This window comes from Delphinus delphis, chromosome 2 (genome assembly GCF_949987515.2).
Source record: "Delphinus delphis chromosome 2, mDelDel1.2, whole genome shotgun sequence".
Classification (NCBI taxonomy): domain Eukaryota; kingdom Metazoa; phylum Chordata; class Mammalia; order Artiodactyla; family Delphinidae; genus Delphinus; species Delphinus delphis.
This window is the reverse complement of record NC_082684.1, coordinates 123,401,730-123,423,981: the sequence shown is the minus strand read 5'-3', so window position 1 is coordinate 123,423,981 and position 22,252 is coordinate 123,401,730. Positions and strand designations below refer to the sequence as shown.

General features: G+C 44.8%; 1 long non-coding RNA gene and 6 other non-coding genes across 7 annotated transcripts; all 7 read left to right on the top strand.

Annotated features, from left to right (window-relative positions):
- Nucleotides 1–2,120: 2,120 nt before the first annotated feature.
- LOC132421483 (small nucleolar RNA SNORD109A) lies at nt 2,121–2,187 on the top strand. The gene has a single exon (XR_009518727.1). It is a non-coding gene; the product is annotated as a small nucleolar RNA SNORD109A (small nucleolar RNA).
- Nucleotides 2,188–11,303: 9,116 nt separating this feature from the next.
- Nucleotides 11,304–11,396, top strand: LOC132421350 (small nucleolar RNA SNORD116). Its single transcript, XR_009518619.1, has one exon. It is a non-coding gene; the product is annotated as a small nucleolar RNA SNORD116 (small nucleolar RNA).
- A 1,822-nt stretch (nt 11,397–13,218) lies between these two features.
- LOC132421335 (small nucleolar RNA SNORD116) lies at nt 13,219–13,311 on the top strand. Its single transcript, XR_009518606.1, has one exon. It is a non-coding gene; the product is annotated as a small nucleolar RNA SNORD116 (small nucleolar RNA).
- Nucleotides 13,312–15,970: 2,659 nt separating this feature from the next.
- On the top strand, nt 15,971–16,063 carry LOC132421314 (small nucleolar RNA SNORD116). The gene has a single exon (XR_009518587.1). It is a non-coding gene; the product is annotated as a small nucleolar RNA SNORD116 (small nucleolar RNA).
- Nucleotides 16,064–18,394: 2,331 nt separating this feature from the next.
- LOC132419766 (uncharacterized) lies at nt 18,395–21,791 on the top strand. The gene is made up of 3 exons (XR_009518240.1): nt 18,395–18,517; nt 21,169–21,307; nt 21,405–21,791. It is a non-coding gene; the product is annotated as an uncharacterized lncRNA (long non-coding RNA).
- Nucleotides 18,729–18,821, top strand: LOC132421334 (small nucleolar RNA SNORD116). The gene has a single exon (XR_009518605.1). It is a non-coding gene; the product is annotated as a small nucleolar RNA SNORD116 (small nucleolar RNA).
- On the top strand, nt 21,519–21,611 carry LOC132421343 (small nucleolar RNA SNORD116). The gene has a single exon (XR_009518613.1). It is a non-coding gene; the product is annotated as a small nucleolar RNA SNORD116 (small nucleolar RNA).
- Nucleotides 21,792–22,252: the final 461 nt, after the last annotated feature.

Below are 22,252 nucleotides of genomic sequence, written 5' to 3'. Positions count from 1 at the left end.
GGGCTCTTCATTGCGGTGCGCAGGCTTCTCTCTAGTTGTGGCATGCTGGTTTTCTCTTCTCTAGGTGTAGCGTGTGGACTCCAGAGCGTGTGGGCTCTGTGGTTTGCGGCGCGCGAGCTCAGTAGTTGTGGCGCATGAGCTTATTTGCCCCACTGTATGTGGGATCTTAGTTCCCCGACCAGGGATTGAACCCATGTCCCCTGCATTGGAAGGTGGATTCTTTACCACTGGACCACCAGGGAAGTCCCTGTCCCAGCCTTTTTAAAATTTTATATTTGTACCTCTTATATACTTTTTATTTTATGTACAGTAAAATACACCCTTTGTTGTGTACAGTTCTGTGGGTTTTGACAAAGGTATAGAATAGTATATCTAGCACCACAATCATGATGTGGAGGGGTTCCATTACCCCTAAATCCCCTTGTGTTTCTCCTCCTACTCCACAATCACTGTTGCAATCACTGTTTCTATAGTTTTGCCTTTTACAAAATGTCATTTAAATGGAATGAAACATTACTTAGCGTCTAAGGTAGTTTCTTTTACTTAGCACTCTGAGTTGCCCAGTTTACTTGCAGGTCTTTATCCTTCAGAGACCTCTGTTAGGTTATAGATATACTCCTCCTAGGACTCTTAGTTGCATTCTGTGTGGAGAAAAGACAAGCCAATCTTACCTCTCTCTAATGTCTTTTTTCATTTGGTTCTTTTTTAATAATTTCCATTTATCTTTTGAACTGTCTCATCTATTGATATTTTTCTGTTCTTGCCATTGCTCCATTTATTTCTACAGGTTGTTTGTAATGGATTTGCAGAGTTCTTATCTTACTTCTAGAATATAGGTCTAACAACGCCTTTATCATGTGCTTTTCATTTGACCCATCACAAAGCATTTTCACAAAGTCTTTATTTGGTGGGATACAACTTTAGAATTTCTCACTTAAAAAGAAAACTGTTATTGGGCTTCCCTGGTGGCGCAGTGGTTGAGAGTCTGCCTGCCGATGCAGGGGACATGGGTTCGTGCCCTGGTCCGGGAAGATCCCACATGCCGCGGAGCGGCTGGGCCCATGAGCCATGGCCGCTGAGCCTGCGCGTCTGGAGCCTGTGCTCCGCAATGGGAGAGGCCACAACAGCGAGAGGCCCGCGTACCGCAAAAAAAAAAAAAAAAAACTGTTATGCCACTAATTTGCATAGTATTGTAGACAGGATTACAGACTATTTGCAGAGTCAAGAATTCAGAGAGGAAATAAGTGAAGAAATGAATAGACAAAAGTGATAAAGGACCAAGGAACCGTGATTTGTGTGATGAGGACTAGACATGCGGGGATGCCTGTAAAATAAATAATTACATAGAACCAATTGTTGTACTTGATTTTTAAATGAATTTCATGTATTTCCTGATCTGATTTATATTCTTTGTGATGTTCTGCTGCAGGTAAAAGGCTAGAAAGTTATCATACTTCAAGGAAGAAAGGTGAGCAGCTACTCGGGTGCTATTGAAAGTTTTGGTCTGTGTTCTGGCCAGTGATGTGAGAAATTCAAGTCCTGTCAGCTCATTCTTTCAGGCGCTCAGGGAGCATGCTTTTATGATAGATTTTTCCCCATAGGTATGCCTACTTTGTTAATGGAATCTTCATTATTGTTTCTTTCCTTTATTAAATAAAAATCTCTCTTTGAAGTAACTTGGTTAACCTTTAAGAACCGTTGATAGATTTCCTTTTTATACCATTTTATTATGTATGAAAATAATCTTTTAGTGCAATTTAAATGTGCCAAAATATTTATTTAACTTTTTATTACTAGCATTTCAGAACTTAGATGTTTTACTCATATTTCTATGATAATCAAAACTTATTTGCTACCTCATTTACAAATATTACCCCACTACTCCTTGAAATTTTAGTTGACTTAATTTTTTGTATTTTCTCAATAGATCTTATTTAATTTTATTCGAAAAAATCCATGGTATGTGCCTACTGTGCTGTGTAGATGAGGGTTCCATTGTTCAACTACTAAACAAAATGTCTACAGTATATGTGCTGTTTTAAATTCATAACGCAGTAGATAAGCCTGAAGAAAATAAGCCTGGCTATGGAAATGCTTATATGTTGGGAGGGTGCTTGTCTGGATCGATGATGAGAAAAATTGTCTGAGGATGCTGAGGGACTCATTCCAGATGTCAATCTGAGGTCCAGATGAATGCCCCTCTAATAGGACAAATAAGACCCTCATAGCCTGGCTTTATTTGGTGACCCCTCATTGACGACATAATACTGCTGCAAGCATGTCTTTTCTTTCTCCCAGGGCAAGGCATTATTAGCATCCTATCTTATGATGCAATATTCACTGTATATATGCTAAGTGACCCAAGACTTGCTTCATTTTGCTCACTTTGAACAGAGATGTAGATAGAACTTGTTTAAAGGAAATGTTCTTGAGTAATAAATGAGGAAACAAAAGAAATGTTGCATTAAGAAGGGGTCAAGCAACTGTGATGGGTACTGAAAGACTCATTAGTGTTGGGCTAAAAGAAGGGAACCATGCATGCCTATAATAAATATTGACCATGGAGTCAGTATTAGTGTGTTTGTTATTTTTAGTGTTGAGTATTTTTTGAGACTATATCTTTCTTTTTTGTTGTTGTTGTTTATTTATGGTTTTTTGAGGTAGAAGGGCTGAAATGAGGGCCTCCACTTCAGAGAATAGGGGTGAGTAACTATACCTGAGTCCTTTAAAATTCATGTCATGTGCTCTGTGCCACACCCTGAAGTCTCTGTGTTCATCTGTTCAATGGCTTACTCGATTATATCTTCATGATGTGTCCTTTTCTTTGGTGATTGCCTCTACCCTCATTTCCAAATTTTAAATTTTATTTTATCTGAGTTTTGGATGGATTGACAAATGGAGAATCTTGGAAAATTATTGGTTTTTTAATACATTTTCTTATTGCAGTGAAATATCCTTTGGTGAAATTAAGCTGTGTTTGGGAGTTTCTGTAACAAATTATGGTTTCAGAATGTTAACCCCATGATTGAGATCATCATAGTTAGAGCATTTTGGTCAGATCCATAAGATCATTATGGGTCATTATTGCTACTCTTCTCAGTGATGAATTTGACTTTAATTAGGTGTTTTTCATTTTTTGATGTGAAATATTATATATTAAACTTTCTGAGATCTTTGTAAGGCCATGAAGATTTTAAATGATAAAGAACCTTGAAGTACTTCATTTTTCTGAAACACAAAAAAATTCAATTTTCCATAGTACATTAATCTCACAAAAGATATCGGGTTGGGTTAATCAAGTGTAGAGATAGTGAAATTTCATATAGTAAATAATTAATCATTATTTGTTGTTAAAATTGAAACATCCATCAATAAGGAAAATGGTTTGTATATTCCTTGGCATGATTACACAGGTTTTATGTTACCTAGGGCCTGGTGTTTAATACTTTAGAAATGGGTAAACTCTGTTTTTCTTTTGACAAAGTTATGGTCGCAAATTCTTTGAAGTAATAATTGTTTTTGTTATTTTTATACTTATTTATTTATTTATGTATTGTAATATATGTTTTCACTTCTCCAGAACCTAGCAAAGTAATTCAAATGAACTCAATAACAACTAATAAAATAGCCGTGAACATTAATAATTGTAATATTAGGGAGGAAAAGAGCCCTACCAGATACTGACATGAACTGTAGAAACTCTTATCATTCAAAAACATTTGAGTATAATTATGAATGACAGGAACACTAGAACATATTTTGGTCTAATAAATATGATCCTAAAATTACATAATTGTTTATTCATCCATGTTAGTATATAAGTAGATTTATAGTGCATGGTTGCTGTCTTAATGTGTAGAATTAAATTGACATAGAGTATTAATGCTGTAAATGGCAAGTATTAAAAATTTACAACCCAGGGTGTTTTAAAAAAGAAGTACTTTTTCCTAGGATTGGGAACAAGATGATATCCTGTCTCATCACTTCTTTTTTTTAATTGAAGTATAGTTGATATACAATATTATATAAGTTACAGGTATAAATATAGTGATTCACAATTTTTAAAGGTTGTACTCTATTTGTAATTATTATAGAATATTGCTTATATTCCCCATGTTGTACAATATAGCTTGTAGCTTATTTTATACCTAATAGTTTGTACCTGTTAATCCACTACACCTAATTCATCCCCTCCCTTCCCTCTCCCCAATGGTAACCACTACTTTGTTCTCTATATCTGTGAGTCTACTTCTTTTTGTTACATTCACTAGTTTGTGAGGTCCTTGTGATGTCCTTGTCTGGCTTTGGTATCACTGTTAAGTTGGCCTCATTATATGAGTTAGGAAGTGTTTCTTCCTCCTCTATTTTTTGAAAGAGTTTGAGAAGTATTGATGTCAATTCTTCCTTAAATGTTTGGTAGAATTCACCAGTGAAGCATATGGTCCTAGACTTTTCTTTGCTGGTAGGTTTTTTATTTTTATTTTTTAAATTTCTGACTCAGTCACTTTTTTATTAATGGTCCATTTGGGCCATCATAACAAGACACCACTGACCAGGTAGCATATAAACAATAGAAATTTATTTTTCAAGTTTTGGATGCTGGAATACCAACATGGTTGAAATCAGGGGGCTGGTATGCTCGGGTAAGGGCACTGTTCTGAGTTGAAGACTTCTTGTATCTTCACATGGTGAAAGGAATAAAAGAGTTTAGTGGAGGTCTCTTTTATAAGAAAGGAATTTCATTCACCAGGTCTCCACCATTATGGTCCAGACACTTCCCAAGGGTCCTACCTACTACTATGTTAACATTTGGGGGTTGCAATTTTAAATATGAATTTTGGGGGGACACAAAAATTCAGACCATAGCAAGGTCTATTAGGATTTTCAATTTATTCTTGAGTTATTTTTGATAGTTTTTATGTATTTTGGAATTCATCCATTACATCTAGATTGTTTAATTTGTTGGTATACACTTATTCATAGTGTTGTTTATAACCCTTTTCATTTCTTTGAAATCAGTAATAATGTGCCTGTGTCCATTTGTGACATTAGTAAGTTGAATCTTCTCTCTTTTCCTCTGGTCAGTTTAGCTAAAACTTTCTGAATTTTGTTGAAGTTTTCAAAGAATCAGTTTTTGGTTTCATTGATTTTTAAATTTCTATTCAATTGATTATTTCAATCTTTAATCTTTATTATTTTCTATGCTAATCTTTTTTTTTCTTCCTTTTCTTGCTTTATGTTTGGGTTTCTCTTCTTCTACCTTCTTCAGGTATAAGGTTAAATTATTGACTTGAAATCTTTCTTCATTTTTTTTTTTTCCAGTACGCGGGCCTCTCACTGTTGTGGCCTCTCCCATTGCGGAGGACAGGCTCCGGACGCGCAGGCTCAGCGGCCATGGCTCATGGGCCCAGCCGCTCCGCGGCATGTGGGATCTTCCCAGACCGGGGCTGAACCCGTGTCCCCTGCATCGGCAGGCGGACTCTCAACCACTGCGCCACCAGGAAAGCCCTCTTTCTTCATTTTTTTTTTAACATCTTTATTGGGGTATAATTGCTTTACAATGGTGTGTTAGTTTCTGCTTTATAACAAAGTGAATCAGTTATACATATACATATGTTCCCATATCTCTTCCCTCTTGCTTCTCCCTCCCTCCCACCCTCTCTCTTTCTTCATTTTTTAATGTAAGTTTTAACAGCTATAAAATTTTCCCCTCAAGTACTGCTTTTGGCATCTTGTAAGTTTTGGAATGTTGTATGATAATTTTTATTGATCTCAAATAATTTAATAATTTACCTTGAGAATGAGAGAATCTTATTTGATTCATTGTTTATTAGGAATGTGTTTCTTAATCTCCACTTGTGTGTGATGAGTCTTCTAAAATTCCTTCTGTTACCGATTTCTAATTTAATTCCATTGTGGTCAGTGAACATACTTTGTATGATTTCAATGTTTTAAAATTTATTTAAACTTATTTTGGGTGTTATTTCTGGTCTATTCTGAAGAATGTTCCTTATGCACTTGAGAAAAATGTGTAATCTTCTGCTTTTAGGTGGAGTGTTCTGCGTAAGTCCGTTAGGTGTAGTTGATTTATGGTGTTGTTCAAGTGCTCTATTTCCAGAATGATCTTCTTTCTAATTTTTCTATTGGTTATTAAAAGTAGGACATTGAAGTATCCACGTATTGTAGAGATGTCTGTTTCTCTCTTCAATTCTGTGCAATTTTGCTTCAGATATTTTGGGACTCTGTTGGTAGGTGTGTAAATGTTTATGATTGTCATATCTTCTTAATTGATTGACTCTTTTATCAATGTTTAATTGACCCATGAAACAATTTTTGTTTGAAAACAAATTTTGTCTGATATTAGTATAGTCACTCTAGCTCTATTTTGGTTACAACTTATATGAAATATTTATTTCATGATCTAATTTTCAACCAGTTTGTCTCTTTGAATGTAAAGTGTGTCTCTGGCAGATAACATACAGTTGGATCATGTTTTTAAATCCATTTTGCCAATCTCTGCCTTTCACTTATACATTTTATACCATTTCTGTTTAATGTCATTACTGATAAAGGAGGACTACTGCCATTTTGCTGTTCATTGTTTTCTGTGTCTTACATGTTTTTTGGTCTTCATTATTGCTTTTTTTGTGTTAAGTAGATATTGTTGAGTGCACCATTTAAACTTCTTTATTTCCTTGTTGTTTTTACTATATATATTTTTAAGTTATTTTCTTAGTGGTTGCCCTAGGGGTAACAATTAACTTCTTAATTTATAACAATCTAGTTCTAATTAATACCAATTTAATTTCAATAGTATATAAAATCTTTGCTTCCATATTGCTCCATTTCCCCTGTGTGTTGTCATTGTCACAAATTATGTCTCTATACTTATGTACTCATCACCACAGACTGATAATTTTTGTTTTATGCAGTTATTCAAGCATATGATAGGAAAAGAGAGGAGTTACAAAAAACATATTAATATTGGCTTTTATATTCGCTTGTGAAGTTACCTTTACTGATATTATTTATTTCTTGATGTGGATTCAAGTTACTGTATATGGTCCATTCATTTCAGCTTGACCCCCTTTGACATTTGTTGTAGGGCAAGGCTGCTGTCAAAGAACATTCTCAGTGTTTGTTGTCTGAGAATGTCTTAATTTCTCCTTCATTTTTGTAAGGCATTATTGTCAGATCAAGAATTCCTAGTTGAATGTCTTTTCATTGCATAACTTTGAAACTATCATCCTACTGCCTTCTTACCCCATGTTGTATGATGAAAAGTCACTTGTTATTTTATTGAAGATCACTTCTATCTGATGAGTCCCTTCTTTATTGCTGCTTTCAAGGTTCTCTCTTTGACTTTCTATTTGAACAGTTTCATAATGATGTGTTTCAGTATGAATCTGTTTGAATTTATCCTACATGGAGTTCATTAGACTGCTTGTATAGGTAGTTTATCACTTTTCATCAACTTTGGGCAGTTTTGTCCATTATTACTTGAAATATAGTTTCTGTTCCTTTCTTTCTTCTTTCGTGACTCTCATGCATATGTTGGTACACTGGATGGTAGCCTCATAGGACTTTTAGGCTATGTCCATTAAAAAATAAATTTTCTCTTCCTATAATTGGATAATTTAAATTGACTTACCTTTAAGTTAGTTTTATTTTTTCAGCTCAAGTTGTTGTGGGGCCCTTTCTGTGAGTTTTTCAACACTTGCTATTGTGCTTTTCAGCTCCAGAATGTCTACTTGATTTGTTTGAAAACTTTCTGTCTCTTTATTGATACACCTATTTCATGAGACAGTGCTTGTGGGGTTCATCTAGTTCTTAAATATGTTTTCCATTAGCTCTTTCAACACATTTAAAGTAACTGATTTAAAATATTTGTCTTTGAGTCCAATGTCTTGGCTTTTCAGGGAGAGTTTCTATTACTTGTTCTTATATTTTTTTCTCTGTGTGTGGGACATACTTCATAGTTTCCTTGAATGCCCATTACTTTTATGTTGAAAATTGCACATTATGAATATCATAATGCGGCAACTCTGGAAATCAGATGTGCCTTCCCTGTTTGTCTGTTGTTGCTTTTTGTTGTTGAAGTTGTTTGTGGTATGTGTTCACTGAAGACTGCTTCATTAGATTTGTGGTCAGCTAAAAATTGGACAAAGATTTCCTTAGAAATCCTGAAGACAAAAAATTTCCCTGCGTTTCAGAAGTCTCTCTGTGTATGTTAGTATATGCCTTTAACACTTAGCCAGGCATTTTAAGCTTTCCCTTAGCCTCAATTTTTGCTTGTTAAGAGCCTCAAGTTCACTCACAGAGGAGACCTTAGGCCTTCTCAAGTTTTCCCTGAATAGGCACATAACTCTACATCTGTGCTGCCCTTATAGATTATGAGGAACACATGGAATCACCTGATAGCCATTACTTCAAAAACACAAAAAATTCATTCCTGAACTTTCCTCATAAGGTATTGGTTTAATTTATTTTCTGTTACAACTGTAATCCGTTGCATTAGGCAGCAGCGACAAACAATGCAAATTACCACCAATCTAGCTGCTAGCATTGAGTGACTTCTGAATTAGGAGAAAGAAAAGCAAGTCTTTGAACCAGTGTTTTAGGGAGCCAACATAAATCATAAATTAAAAGAAATTACAATTCTTTGGATATGAGGTCAGTCCGACTCTTTCCACTACAAGAACCAGGAATGTGGAGTGTTATTCTCAATAATATCACTGAGTTGGGGAATAAGACATGAGATTAGACTCAGTTAAACAGCCCAAAGTTTCTGGATTTTAGAAATTGAACTATTTCTTGATTAAGAGATTGCCTAGTGACAGCTATTACTTGGTGAATTTGCAGATTTCCAAAAAAGTTGATAGTGCAAGCATTTACCACTTTTTCGTTATTGTTTATGAAGGGACAGGTGTTGGAGTTCCTCATGTGTCAGATTTGGTGCTGTCATTCTCATTTCACTTTTGATTTTACCAGTCACTAATGAAGTTCATCATATCTTGAAGGATTATAATCACTTGTGTATCTTCACTTGAGAAGTGTCTATTAAAATAATTTTAACAATTTTAATGGAGTTATTTCTTTTCTTCTTCAGTTGAAAGAGCTGATTATATGGTACGGGAGGAAAGATTTTACCAAAAATATAATTTGAAAATCACCCCCTGTGATTCTGCTGGTTACAGTTTATCTGTAAAATTAAATCCTTATATCACAAAATACAGTAATACTGGTAAAGAAAAACGTATGTAAATTTTTCATTTAACTTTTTGAGAAAAAGATATTTTATTGCTATTGTTCTTTTTGCCTTCTGTGAATAGGGTAGTTTACCTTTTGTAATAACATGAAATGGAATATAAAATATGTTGCATAACATATGGTGATTCATAATAAAAAACAGGTCTATGGATAATCTTTTTAAAACATGTGAAAAAGATCACATAATATTGGAGATATTTTCCACAAAGGTGTTATGTTTAGAAAAAAAGATAATATATTTTTTTAACATCTTTATTGGAGTATAATTGGTTTACAATGGTGTGTTAGTTTCTGCTCTATAACAAAGTGAATCAGCTATACATATACCCCCATATCTCCTCCCTCTTGCGTCTCCTTCCCACCCTCCCTATCCCACCCCTGTAGGTGGTCACAAAGCACTGAGCTGATCTCCCTGTGCTATGTGGCTGCTTCCCACAAGCTATCTATTTTACATTTGGTAGTGTATATATGTCCATGCCACTCTCTCACTTCATCCCAGCTTGCCATTACCCCTCCCCCATCCTCAAGTACATTGTCTATGTCTGTGTCTTTATTCCTGTCCTGCCCCTAGCTTCTTCAGAACCATTTTTTTTTAGATTCAATATATATGTATTAGCATACAATATTTGTTTTTCTCTTTCTGACTTACTTCACTCTGTATGACAGACTCTAGGTCCATCCACCTCACTACAAATAACTCAATTTCATTTCTTTTTATGGCTGAGTAATATTCCATTGTGTATATGTGCCACATCTTCTTTATCCATTCATCTGTCAATGGACACTTAGGTTGCTTCCTTGTCCTGGCTATTGTAAATAGAGCTGCAATGAACATTTTGGTACATGACTCTTTTTGAATTATGGTTTTCTCATGGTGTATGCCCAGCAGTGGGATTGCTGGGTCGTATGGTAGTTCTATTTGTAGTTTTTTAAGGAACCTCCATACTGTTCTCCATAGTGGCTGTATCAATTTACATTCCCACCAACAGTGCAGGAGGGTTCTCTTTTCTCCACACCCTCGCCATCATTTGCTGTTTATAAATTTTTTGATGATGGCCATTCTGACTGGTGTGAGATGATATCTCATTGTAGTTTTGATTTGCATTTCTCTATTGATTAGCGATGTTGAGCATCCTTTCATGTGTTTGTTGGCAAAAAAAAGATAATATTTTTAAAAAGGGACTCTGTGAGGGACATTGCTGAAGGGTTTTTAAAAGTCCATGAACATATCAGGTGAGAGGTACAAATTATGTGTTGGGAAGGGCAGTGATACCTTTTCATGGGAGAATATGACAGGATAAAAAGTATGAAAAATGAAAAATAAGAAGATTTGAAAAAATGTGAAGATTTTGACTTAGGTGGCAGATCCTGGCATGAAGCACAAATCATAGTGTGCATGGGAATTCTTTGCATTTCACAAGGCACAGGCCACGGTGATGCGTAGAAGGAATGCCATTTCACTACAAACACAAAAATACAAATGAACAAACACATACAGGCAAACGTAAGTGACTAATGTCCTACACTCCTGCCATCAGACACACATTCAGTCCTCCCTAAGGGAAAGAGGTAGTTGGAAGCAGGTGCAGGGCTTACCACCAGGTAAACATTGGCATGAATCTTCTTCTGTGAGGACCCGGATCCAATTCTGAAGCTCATGTGTGATTTCTGTCGACTTCTCAGGTGGAGTTGCCAAGCAAGGCTGGCCGTCCGCTAAGACAAGAACACCTTCGCGTGATATGATGACTGGAGGTATGAGGGAGACACGAAAGAAGTGGGATGGTCCCAGGGTGCTGAACCTGGCCATGGATCTCTCAGGGCCATAGACATCCCCCCACCCCAAGGTGTGCTGTTGGATATTAGGGTTTCCTTGGATGGACCCAGTGACTGCAAGCGTGGATTCACTCTTCTTCTTGCTGAGTGGCCTGGGAGCTGTGGATTCCCCAGGCTGTTGGAGTACTCCGGGGTCATTGGATCCTCTTCAGAGCCACCCGGCCTCACAGTTGGATTCTGCAGTGTCCCAGCACGTGCTCGGATGGATGATGACTCCCTCGTATGCATTCCTTGGTAAATCTGAACAAAATAAGTGAGAATGCTCTACCATCTCCTCATCGAAACTGAGGTCCAGCACGTTGCCTCCCTTGGGGGTAGGGGACAGTTAGGAGTGAGGGCCAACGTTCCCTTGCTGACACGCATGCAAACACCACTCAGGGTGCCAGCATTGGAGGGGATCCTGTCTGAGGGTCGACTATGTCTGCACAGTAGCTGGGTAGTCTATGATCCCAGGTCCTTGGTGAAAGGCCAGTGAGGGATTGTGAGATGGCAGGCTCTCCTGCTGGTCTTAGGAGAAGGAGTGTGTGCAGATCTAGGCCCAGTGAGCTCGCGGCTTGGAGAGGTGTGTTTTGGTCAGGTTCCCACTTTGGGCGTGGCACTTCGGGGGGTGTATTCACTGTGCCCTTGCAGGGTTCCAGCTTCCCTTGCGTGGCAGAGGTCTTCCACTGGAAGTCTGTCTGTGGTCCTCGGGGACAGTGCCTTTGATCTCTGTGAGGTCCTTGTTAGTGTCGCTGTGGCAGTGGAGAAGTGCCAGAATGCATGGGATGGGGTCAGCGTCGTCAAATCAGACATGCTTGCAGTCTGTCTTCCCTGGTGTACAGTGTCCCCATGTTCGCATGATGTCTGTGGCTTCCAGTAGGGTCGAGTCGCCTTGTGGGCAGGAGGAGGGCACTGAGGATGAGGCTGTTGAGTGTTTGAACGTTTCCTCGGATTCAGGGCTCCAAACCCTGCCGGCTAGAAGCTGGCCGGGACGTGGCTGGAAAGGTAACCTAGCTTCTGCCGTGGGGTTCGAACCTGGGTCATGGTTGCTGAAGCCCACCACTTCCCATGGTGGGCATTCCCACAGGTCCATGGAAAGTGATTTGCCCTAGATGACAAGAAGTAGCACTTGGGCTGAAGTCCATTAGCCCCTAGAGAGGTGCCGGGCTGCATCTTGCCTATAGCCAGCTGCACGTCAGAGTTGGCACCATCAATGGGAGGTTCCCTTGCTTCCAAAAGCACTGGGAGTGGCCCCAAGTGCACATCAGATGTGCTACTAGCTGGCAGGGTCTCCAGGTCCACGTAGATGTCACACCCACAGCCGGGAGGCAGATCTCGTCGAGTCTTTGTGCTATGGTCACAAGGCGTGGCTGTGGGAGAGCGGGATCCATGGCCAATTTCAACAGCCCCTGGGGGTCAAAGTTCACATGCGGCCTCTTGAGGCTAACAGGGGTTTTCTCCATTTAGTGGGGGGGTCCAAAGCCAGGGCGCTGTGTATAAGCTGTGGCTTTTACTGTTCAGGTTCTCTGCAGAGGGCAACAGGGACACACAGAGACCAAGACGCGGATTCAGAGGAACACATAGAAACCCCCAAGCGCATCCTCGTGCATACACGTGCATACACGTGCAAACACACACATACACCCTCAAACACACTGGCTAATGTAAGTGCCTAACTTCTACAGTTGTGCTGTCAGACACGCAATCAGTCCTCCGTAAGGGATAGAGGTCCTTGGGAAGGAGTTTCCAGGATCACGCCCCGGTAAATGTTCACATGAATAATGTTCTCTGAGGACCCCAGTCCAATTCTGAAGCCTGAGTGATTTCTGTCCACCTCTCTGGTCTGATGACTGGAGGTGCTAAGGAGAACTCGAAAAAGTGAGGCGGGTGCGTGTTGGTGAGCGTGGCCGTGGATAACTCAGGAAGGTAGGCATTCACGCACCCTAAGATGTGCATTGGATATTAGGATTTCCTCAGATGGGCCCAGTGGCTGCAAGAGTGGATTGACTGTTGCTCTTGCTGAGTGGCCTGAGGACTGTGGATTCCCCAGGGTTTTGGAGTACACCGGGGTCATGGCTGCTCTACAGAGCCTCGCAGCCTGCCCAGTTATATTCTGCAGCTTCCCAGCATGTGCTTGGATCGATGATGACACCCTTGTATGCATTTCTTGGAAAATCTGAACAAAATGAGTGAGAACACTCTACCATCTCCTCATCGATACTGAGGTCCAGCACGTTTCCTCTCTCGGGGGTAGGGCACAGTTAGGAGTAAGGGCCATCGTCCCCTCCAGACATGCATGCAAATACCACCTAGGGCTCCAGCATTGGAGGGGTTTCTGTCTGAGGGTGGACCGTGTCTGCACATAAACTGGGTCGTCTATGAATCCCAGGTCCCTGCTGAAAGGCCGCTGAGGGAATGTGAGGGGGCAGGTTCACCTGCTGATCTTCAGAGTCGGAGTGTGGGCTGAGGTAGGTGCAGTGAGCTTGCAGCTTGGGAGGTGTGTTTTGGCCAGTGTCACGGTTTGTGCGTGCCGCTTTGGGGGTTGATTCTGGAAGCCAAAATGAGAAAGCTTCCCTGGTTGGAGCCCGGAGCCTCAGGCCAGGCCTGTGGCCCTCCCTGTTTTTGTGTTTGTCATGGTGAAGTTCTTGAGTGGCCAGTGAGGCTGGAGCAGTGGGTGTGTGGGGCCTGGCGTTGGGCATCGGCGCAAGGGGGCTGATGGATTAGGCCTCGGTGTTGCGCTTGTCAGCTCCTGTATTGCAATTCCCGGCACAGTGTTTTCGCCACGTGGTCATCGTGGAGTGGGGTGAGGTCCGAGTGCTGCATTTAAGCCTGTGTCGTGGCTGATGGTCTGGACAGGAAGGTAAGGCATGATAAGGACAGGTCCTATGTGATGTTGTGGCATGGGCTGTCATCATTGGGTTGCAGGCTCTGGCCTCGGCTTCTCAAGGATTTGTCATGTACTTGATGGGCTGGCATCACCTGCCTATGGAGAGGATGGCTTTGGCGGTTCATGTGGATGCGACGAGGTAGGTAACCTGTGTGGACTTGTGATCCCGTTGCCAGAGAAATGATTCCCAAAGGGTGTCTTGCGTGACCTAGAAAAGATCGATATTCTGAGGAGTGTGTGCTGGCCTTCTGGGGGTAGGTGAGTTATGCGAACATGCCCTTTGGCCACTTTGTTCCCTAGTTTGGGAATGTGCAAAGCGAAAGTGTTTTTCCCGGAAGGCGTGACGTGGCCGGCCCATGAAGTACAGAGGCCTATCTAACAGCCAGAGGTTTATCCGAAACAATCCGTTGGCATGGTAGAGATGGGCGCACTGTTGTGATGCCAGGTGCGCTGACCTTGACAGCCACATTTCCCTTACTGGCTTCCAGGTCCCCTCTCATGGCAGAGGTCTTCCGTTGGAAGTTTGTCTGTGGTCCTCGGGGACAGTGCTTTTGATCTCTGTGAGGTCCTCGGTAGTATCTCTATGGCAGTGGAGAAGTGCCAGGATGCATGGTGTGGGTTTGGCATCATCAAAGCAGACATGCTTGTGGTTTGTCTTCCCTCGTGTATAGTGTCCCCGTGTTCGCATGTTATCTGTGGCTTCCAGTAGGGTCGAGTTGCCGTGTGGGCAGGAGGAGCGCAGTGGGGCCAAGGTTGCTGAGTGTTTGAGCATTTCCTCGGGATTCAGGGCTCTGAATCCTGCCAAGGGGGAGCTGGCCGAGACGTGGCTGGAAAGGTGGCCTAGTTTCTGCTGTGGGGTTTGAACCTGGGTCATGGTTACTGAAGACCACCTCTTGCCGTGGTGGGCATTCCCACAGGTCCACAGAAAGTGATTTGGCCTAGTTGGCGAGAAGTCACACTTGGGCTGAAGTCCATTAGACCCTTGAGAGGTGCCGGGTTGCATTTTGTCTGCTGCCAGCTGCAGGTCATTGTCAACGCCATCCATGGGAAGTTCCCTTGCTTCCAAAAGCGCTGGGAGTGACCCCAAGTGCACATCAGATGTGCTAGTAGCTAGCAGGCTGTGAGGCAGATCTCCTCGAGTCTTTGTGCTTTGGTCAGAAGGCATGGCTGTGGGATAGCGGGAGTCGGTGGCCTATTTCAACAGCCTCTGGGGGTCAAAGTTCTCATGTGGCTACTTGAAGCTGGTAGGAGTGTTTCTCCATTCAGTGGGGTGGTCCAAAGCCAGGGTACTGTGTATAACCTGTGACTTTTACTATTCAGTGTCACTGCAGAGGGCCTCAAGGACACACAAAGACCAGGACAGGGATGCAGAGGCTGACACAGAAACCCACAAGCGCATCATCGTGCGTAGTCATAGTCATGCACGTGTACACGCAGGAATATACACGTGCACCCTCACACACAACGGCCAACGTACGTGCCTAACTTCCTGCAGTCATGCTGTCAGACACACTTTCAGTTCTTGGTAAGGGATAGATGTCCTTGTGAAGCAGGTTCAGGGCTCCAGCCCAGGTAAATGTTCCCATAAATCACGTTTTCTCAGGACCCAGGTTCACTTCTGAATCCTGCGTGATTTCCGTCCACATCTCAGGTGCAGTTGCTTGACAAGGCTGGCCGTCAGCAAAGACAAGAGGACGTTTGCGTGGGCTGACGACTGGAGGTGCTGAGGAGAACTGGAAAAAGTGAGGCGGGCCCACGTTTCTGAGCATTGACGTGGATATTTCAGGATGGTAGGCATTCAACCAACACAACATGTGTTATCGGATATTAGGTTTTCCTCAGACGGGCCCAGTGGCTTCAAGAGTAGATTGACTGTTGCTCTTGCAGAGTGGCCTGAGGGCTGTGGATTCCCCTGGGTTGTGGAGTACTACGAGGTCATAGCTCCTCTGCAGACCTGCATGGCATGCCCGGATGTGTTCTGCTGCGTCCCAGCACGTGCTTGGATCGATGATGACACCCTTGTATGCATTCCTTGGAAAATCTGAACAAAATGAGTGAGAACACTCTACCGTCTCCTTATCGAATCTGAGGTCCAGCACGTTTCCTCTCTTGGGTGTTTCAGACAGTGAGGAGTGAGGGCCAGTGTCCCCAACTGACATGCATGCAAACACCACCCAGGGCTCCAGAATTGAAGGGGCTACTGTCTGAGGTTCAACTGTGTCTGCCCGTAAGCTGGGTCATGTATGAATATCAGGTCAGTGCTGAAAGACCGTTGAAGGAATGCGAGGGGGCAGGCTCTCCTGCTGGTCTTAAGAGTCGGAGTGTGTCCTGGTGTAGGCCCAGTGAGCTTGCAGCTTGGAAAGGTGTGCTTTGGCCGGGATCACGCTTTGTGCACGCTGCTTCGGTGGTTAATTCTGGAAGCCAAAATGTGCAAGCTTCCCTGATTGGAGCATGGAGCCTCAGGCCAGGCCTGTGTGGCCCTCCATGTTCTTGAGTTTGGCGCGTTGAGGTTCTTGAGTGCCCGGTGGGGCTGCAGCAGTGGGTGGGTGTGGGCTGGGGTTGGACGTTGGTGGAAGGGGGCTGATGGATTAGGCCTCGGTGGTGCCCATGTCAGCTCCTCTACTGCAGCTTCTGGCACAGTGTTTGCACTAAGTGGGTCATCGTAGAGTGGGGTTAGGAGTGAGTGCTGCATTTAAGCCTGCGTGGTGACTGCTGGCCTGGAGAGGAAGGTAAAGCATTATGAGGAGATGTCCTTTGTGATGTCATGGGATGGGCTGTCATCATTGAGTTGCAGATGCTGGCCACGGCTTCCCAAGCATGTGTCCTGTTTGTGGTGGGCTGGCATCAGCTGTGTATGAAGGGGGTGGCTTTGGCATTTCATGAGGATTCGGTCAGGTAGGTAACCTGTGATGAGTTGAGATTCCGTTGCTGGAGGGATGACTCCCAAAGGGTGTCTTGCGGGACCTAGAGAAGATAGAAATGCTGAGGCGTCTGTGCCCCTCTTCTTGAGGATAGGTGAGTTATGCGAACATGCCCTTTGGCCGCTTTGTCCCTTGTTTGGGAATGTGCAAAGTGAAAGTTTTTCTCCCGGAGGGCATGATGCGGCCGGCCCGTGTGTCATGCAGGCCTTTCGAACATCCAGAGGTTTACGCGGGGCAGAGATGGGGACACTGTTGCTATGCTAGGTGCGCTGCCATGGACAGGCACTATGCCCTTTCAGAGTTACAGGTCCCCTCACGTGGCAGAGGTCTTCTGTTGGAAGTCTGTTTGTGGTCCTCGGGGACAGTGCTTTTGATCTCTGTAAGGTCCTTGGTAGTGTCGCTGTGGCAGTGGAGAAGTGCCAGAATGCATGGGGTGGGATCGGCGTCATCAAAGCAGACATGTATGTGGTCTGTCTTCCTTGGTGTACAGTGACCCCGTGTTTGCATGATGTGTGTGGCTTCAAGTAAGGTCGAGTTGCCCTGTGGGCAGGAGGAGGGCACTTAGGACGAGGCTGTCAAAAATTTGAGCGTTTCCTCCAGGTTCAGGGCCGAGAAACCTGCCGGCTGGGTGCTGGCGAGACGTGGCCGGGAAGATGGTCTAGTTTCTTCTGTGGGGTTCCAACCTGGATTATGGTTGCTTAATCCTACCACTTCCCTTGGTGGGCATACCCATGGGTCCACAGAACGTGATTTGTCCTATTTGGCGAGAATTGGCTTTTGGGCCAAATATCGTTAGCCCCTTGAGTGGTGCCAGACTACATCTTGCCTGTAGCCATCTTCAGGTCGGTTTCAGCCCACCCATAGGAGTTTCCCTTGCTTCTGGAAGCACTGGGAGTGGTCCAATTGCATATCAGATGTGCTGTTAGCTGGCAGGATGTCCATGTCCACACTCATGTGACACCTACAACTGGAAGGCAGGTCTCATCTAGGTTCGTGCTTTGGTCAGAAGGCATGGCTATGCGAGAGCAGGAGTCTGTGGCCTATTTCTACAGCTCCTGGGGGTCACAGTTCTCATAAGGCTCTTGCAGCTCACAGGGGTTTTTCTTTCTGTTGGGAGTCCAACCAGGGTGTTGTGTATAATCTCTGGTATTAACTATTGGAGGCCTCTGCAGAGGGCCACAGGGACACACACAGAGCAAGACGCGTTTTCAGAGGCACACACAGGAAACCACAATCGCATCCTCGTGCGCAGTCGCAGTCACACATGCCCACGCGCGTGAATACACATATACAGCGTCTCACACACTGGCCAATGTACGTGCCTAACTTCCTGCAGACATGCTGTGAGACACAAATCAATACTCGGTGAGGGATAGAGGTTCTTGGGAAGCAGGGTCAGAGCAGAAGCCCAGGTAAATATTCTCATGGATCATGTTCCCTGAGGACCTCGGTCCACTTCTGAAGCCTCTGTTATTTCTGTCCACTTCTCAGGTGTAGTTGCTCGGCAAGGCTGGCTGTCGGCAAAAAGAAGACCTTCGCGTACTCTGATGACTGGATGAGCTAAGGAAAACTGGAAAAAGTGAGGCGGGCGCATACTGCTAAGCATGGCTGTGGATAACTCAGGACGGTAGGCATTCACTCACCCTAAGATGTGCCATTCTATATTAGGTTTTCCTCAGACGGGCCCAATGGCTGCAAGAGTGGATTGATTTTTGCTTTTGCTGAGTGGTCTGAGGACTGTGGATTTCCCAGGCTGTTGGAGTACTCCAGGGTAATGTCTTCTCTCCAGAGCCCCACGGCCTGCCCGGTTATGTTCTGCAGCTTCCCAGCATGTATACGGATCTATGATGACACCCTTGTATGCATTCCTTGGAAAATCTGAACAAAATGAGTGAGAACACTCTACAGTCTCCTTATCGAAACTGAGGTCCAGCACGTTTCCTCTCTCGGGGTTAGGGCACAGTGAGGAGTGAGGGTCATCATCCCCTCCTGACATACATGCAAATACCACCCAGTACTCCAGCATTGGAGGGGTTTCTGTCTGAGGGTGGACCGTGTCTGCACATAAACTGGGTCGTCTATGAATCCCAGGTCCCTGCTGAAAGGGCGCTGACGGAATGTGAGGGGGCAGGCTCACCTGCTGATCTTCAGAGTCGGAGTGTGGGCTGAGGTAGGTGCAGTGAGCTTGCAGCTTGGGAGGTGTGTTTTGGCCAGTGTCACGGTTTGTGTGTGCCGCTTTGGGGGTTGATTCTGGAAGCCAAAATGAGAAAGCTTCCCTGGTTGGAGCCTGGGACCTCAGGCCAGGCCTGTGGCCCTCCCTGTTTTTGCGTTTGTCATGGTGAAGTTCTTGAGTGGCCAGTGAGGCTGGAGCAGTGGGTGTGTGGGGCCTGGCGTTGGGCATCGGCGCAAGGGGGCTGATGGATTAGGCCTTGGTGTTGCGCTTGTGAGCTCCTGTATTGCAATTCCCGGCACAGTGTTTTCGCCACGTGGTCATCGTGGAGTGGGGTGAGGTCCGAGTGCTGCATTTAAGCCTGTGTCGTGGCTGATGGTCTGGACAGGAAGGTAAGGCATGATAAGGACAGGTCCTATGTGATGTTGTGGCATGGGCTGTCATCATTGGGTTGCAGGCTCTGGCCTCGGCTTCTCAAGGATTTGTCATGTACTTGATGGGCTGGCATCACCTGCCTATGGAGAGGATGGCTTTGGCGGTTCATGTGGATGCGACGAGGTAGGTAACCTGTGTAGACTTGTGATCCCGTTGCTGGAGAAATGATTCCCAAAGGGTGTCTTGCGTAACCTAGAAAAGATCGATATGCTGAAGAGTGTGTGCTGGCCTTCTGGGGGTAGGTGAGTTATGCGAACATGCCCTTTGGCCACTTTGTTCCCTAGTTTGGGAATGTGCAAAGCGAAAGTGTTTTTCCCGGAAGGCGTGCCGCGGCCGGCCCATGAGGTACGGAGGCCTATCTAACAGCCAGAGGTTTATCCGAAGCAGTCCGTTGGCATGGTAGAGATGGGCGCACTGTTGTGATGCCAGGTGCGCTGACCTTGACAGCCACATTTCCCTTACTGGCTTCCAGGTCCCCTCATGTGGCAGAGGTCTTCCGTTGGAAGTTTGTCTGTGGTCCTCGGGGACAGTGCTTTTCTCTGTGAGGTCCTCGGAAGTTTCGCTGTGGCAGTGGAGAAGTGCCAGGATGCATGGTGTGGGTTCAGTGTCATCAAAGCAGAAATGCTTGTGGTCTGTTTTCCCTGGTGTACAGTGTCCCCGTGTTCGCATGTTATCTCTGGTTTCTAATAGGGTCCAGTGGCCATGTGGGCAGGAGGAGGGCAGTGAGGACACGGTTGCCAAGTGTTTGAGCATTTCCTCGGGATTCAGGGCTCTGAATCCTGCCAGAGGGGAGCTGGCCGAGATGTGGCTGGAAAGGTGGCCTAGTTTCTGCTGTGGGGTTTGAACCTGGGTCATGGTTACTGAAGACCACCTCTTGCCATGGTGGGCATTCCCACAGGTCCACGGAAAGTGATTTGGCCTAGTTGGCGAGAAGTCGCACTTGGGCTGAAGTCCATTAGACCCTTGAGAGGTACCGGGTTGCATTTTGTCTGCTGCCAGCTGCAGGTCATTGTCAACGCCATCCATGGGAGGTTCCCTTGCTTCCAAAAGCGCTGGGAGTGACCCCAAGTGCACATCAGATGTGCTAGTAGCTAGCAAGGTCTCTAGGTCCATGTAGATGTGACACTCACGGCTGGGAGGCAGATCTCCTCGACACTTTGTGCTTTGGTGAGAAGGCATGGCTGAGGGATAGCGGGAGTCGGTGGCCTATTTCAACAGCCTCTGGTGGTCAAATGGTCAAAGTTAGCATATGGCCTCTTGAAGCTGGCAGGGGTATTTCTCCATTCAGTGGGGTGGTCCAAAGTCAGGGTATTGTGTATAAACTGCGACATTTACTATTCAGTGTCACTGCAGAAGGCCTCAAGGACACACAAAGACCAGTACAGGGATTCAGAGGTCCACACAGAAACCCACAAGCACATCATCATGCGTAGTCATAGTCACGCACGTGCACACGCAGGAACACACACATACACCCTCACACACAAAGGCCAACGTACATGCCTAACTTCCTGCAGTCATGCTGTCAGACACACTTTCAGTTCTTGGTAAGGGATAGAGGTCCTTGTGAAGCAGGTTCAGGGCTGCAGCCCAGGTATATGTTCATATAAATCATGTTCCCTAAGGACCCCCGTTCACTTCTGAATCCTGCGTGATTTCTGTGCACATCCCAGGTGCAGTTGCTTGACAAGGCTGGCCGTCAGCAAAGACAAGAGGACGTTTGCGTGGGCTGACGACTGGAGGTGCTGAGGAGAACTGGAAAAAGTGAGGCAGGCCCACGTTTCCGAGCGTAGATGTGGTTAACACGGAAAGGTAGGCGTTCACCCACCCTAAAATGTGCCTTTGGGTATTAGGTTTTCCTCAGACGGGCCCAGTGGCTTCAAGAGTAGATTGACTGTTGCTCTTGCAGAGTGGCCTGAGGGCTGCGGATTCCCCAGGGTTCTGGAGTACAACGAGGTCATGGCTCCTCTGCAGACCCGCATGGCGTGCCTGGATGTGTACTGCTGCGTCCCAGCACGTGCTTGGATGGATGATGACACCCCTGTATGCATTCCTTGGAAATTCTGAACAAAATGAGTGAGAACACTCTACCGTCTCCTCATCAAGTCTGAGGTCCAGCACGTTTCCTCTCTCAGGCGTAGGGGACAGTGAGGAGCGAGGTAGGTAACCTGCGTAGAGTTGTGATCCCATTGCCGGAAGAATGACGCCCAAAGGATGTCTTGCAGGACATAGACAAGATAGACATGCTGAGGGCCAGCGTCCCCTGCTGACATGCATGAAAACACCACTCAGGGCTCCAGACTTGGAGGGGCTCCTCTCTGAGGGTCGACTGTGTCTGCCCCTAAGCTACGTCGTCGGTGAATATCAGGTCAGTGCTGAAAGACCGTTGAGGGAATGTGAGGGGGCATGCTCTCCTGCTGGTCTTCAGCGTCGGAGTGTGTGGTGGTGTAGGCCCAGTGAGCTTGCAGCTTGGAAAGGTGTGTTTTGGCCGGGATCTCGCTTTGTGCACGCCGCTTCGGGGTTTAGCTCTGGAAGCCAAAACGAGCAAGCTTCCCTGGTTGGGGCCTGGAGCATCAGGTCAGGCCTGTGGCCCTCCCTGTCATTTGGGTTGGGGCTTTGAAGTTCTTGAGTGCCCGGTGCGGCTGGAATAGTGAGTGGGTGTGGACTGTGGTTTGGCTTTGGCAGAAGGGGACTGATGGATTAGGGCTAGGTAGGGCCCATGTCAGCTCCTCTACTGCACCTCCCGGCACTGGTGTT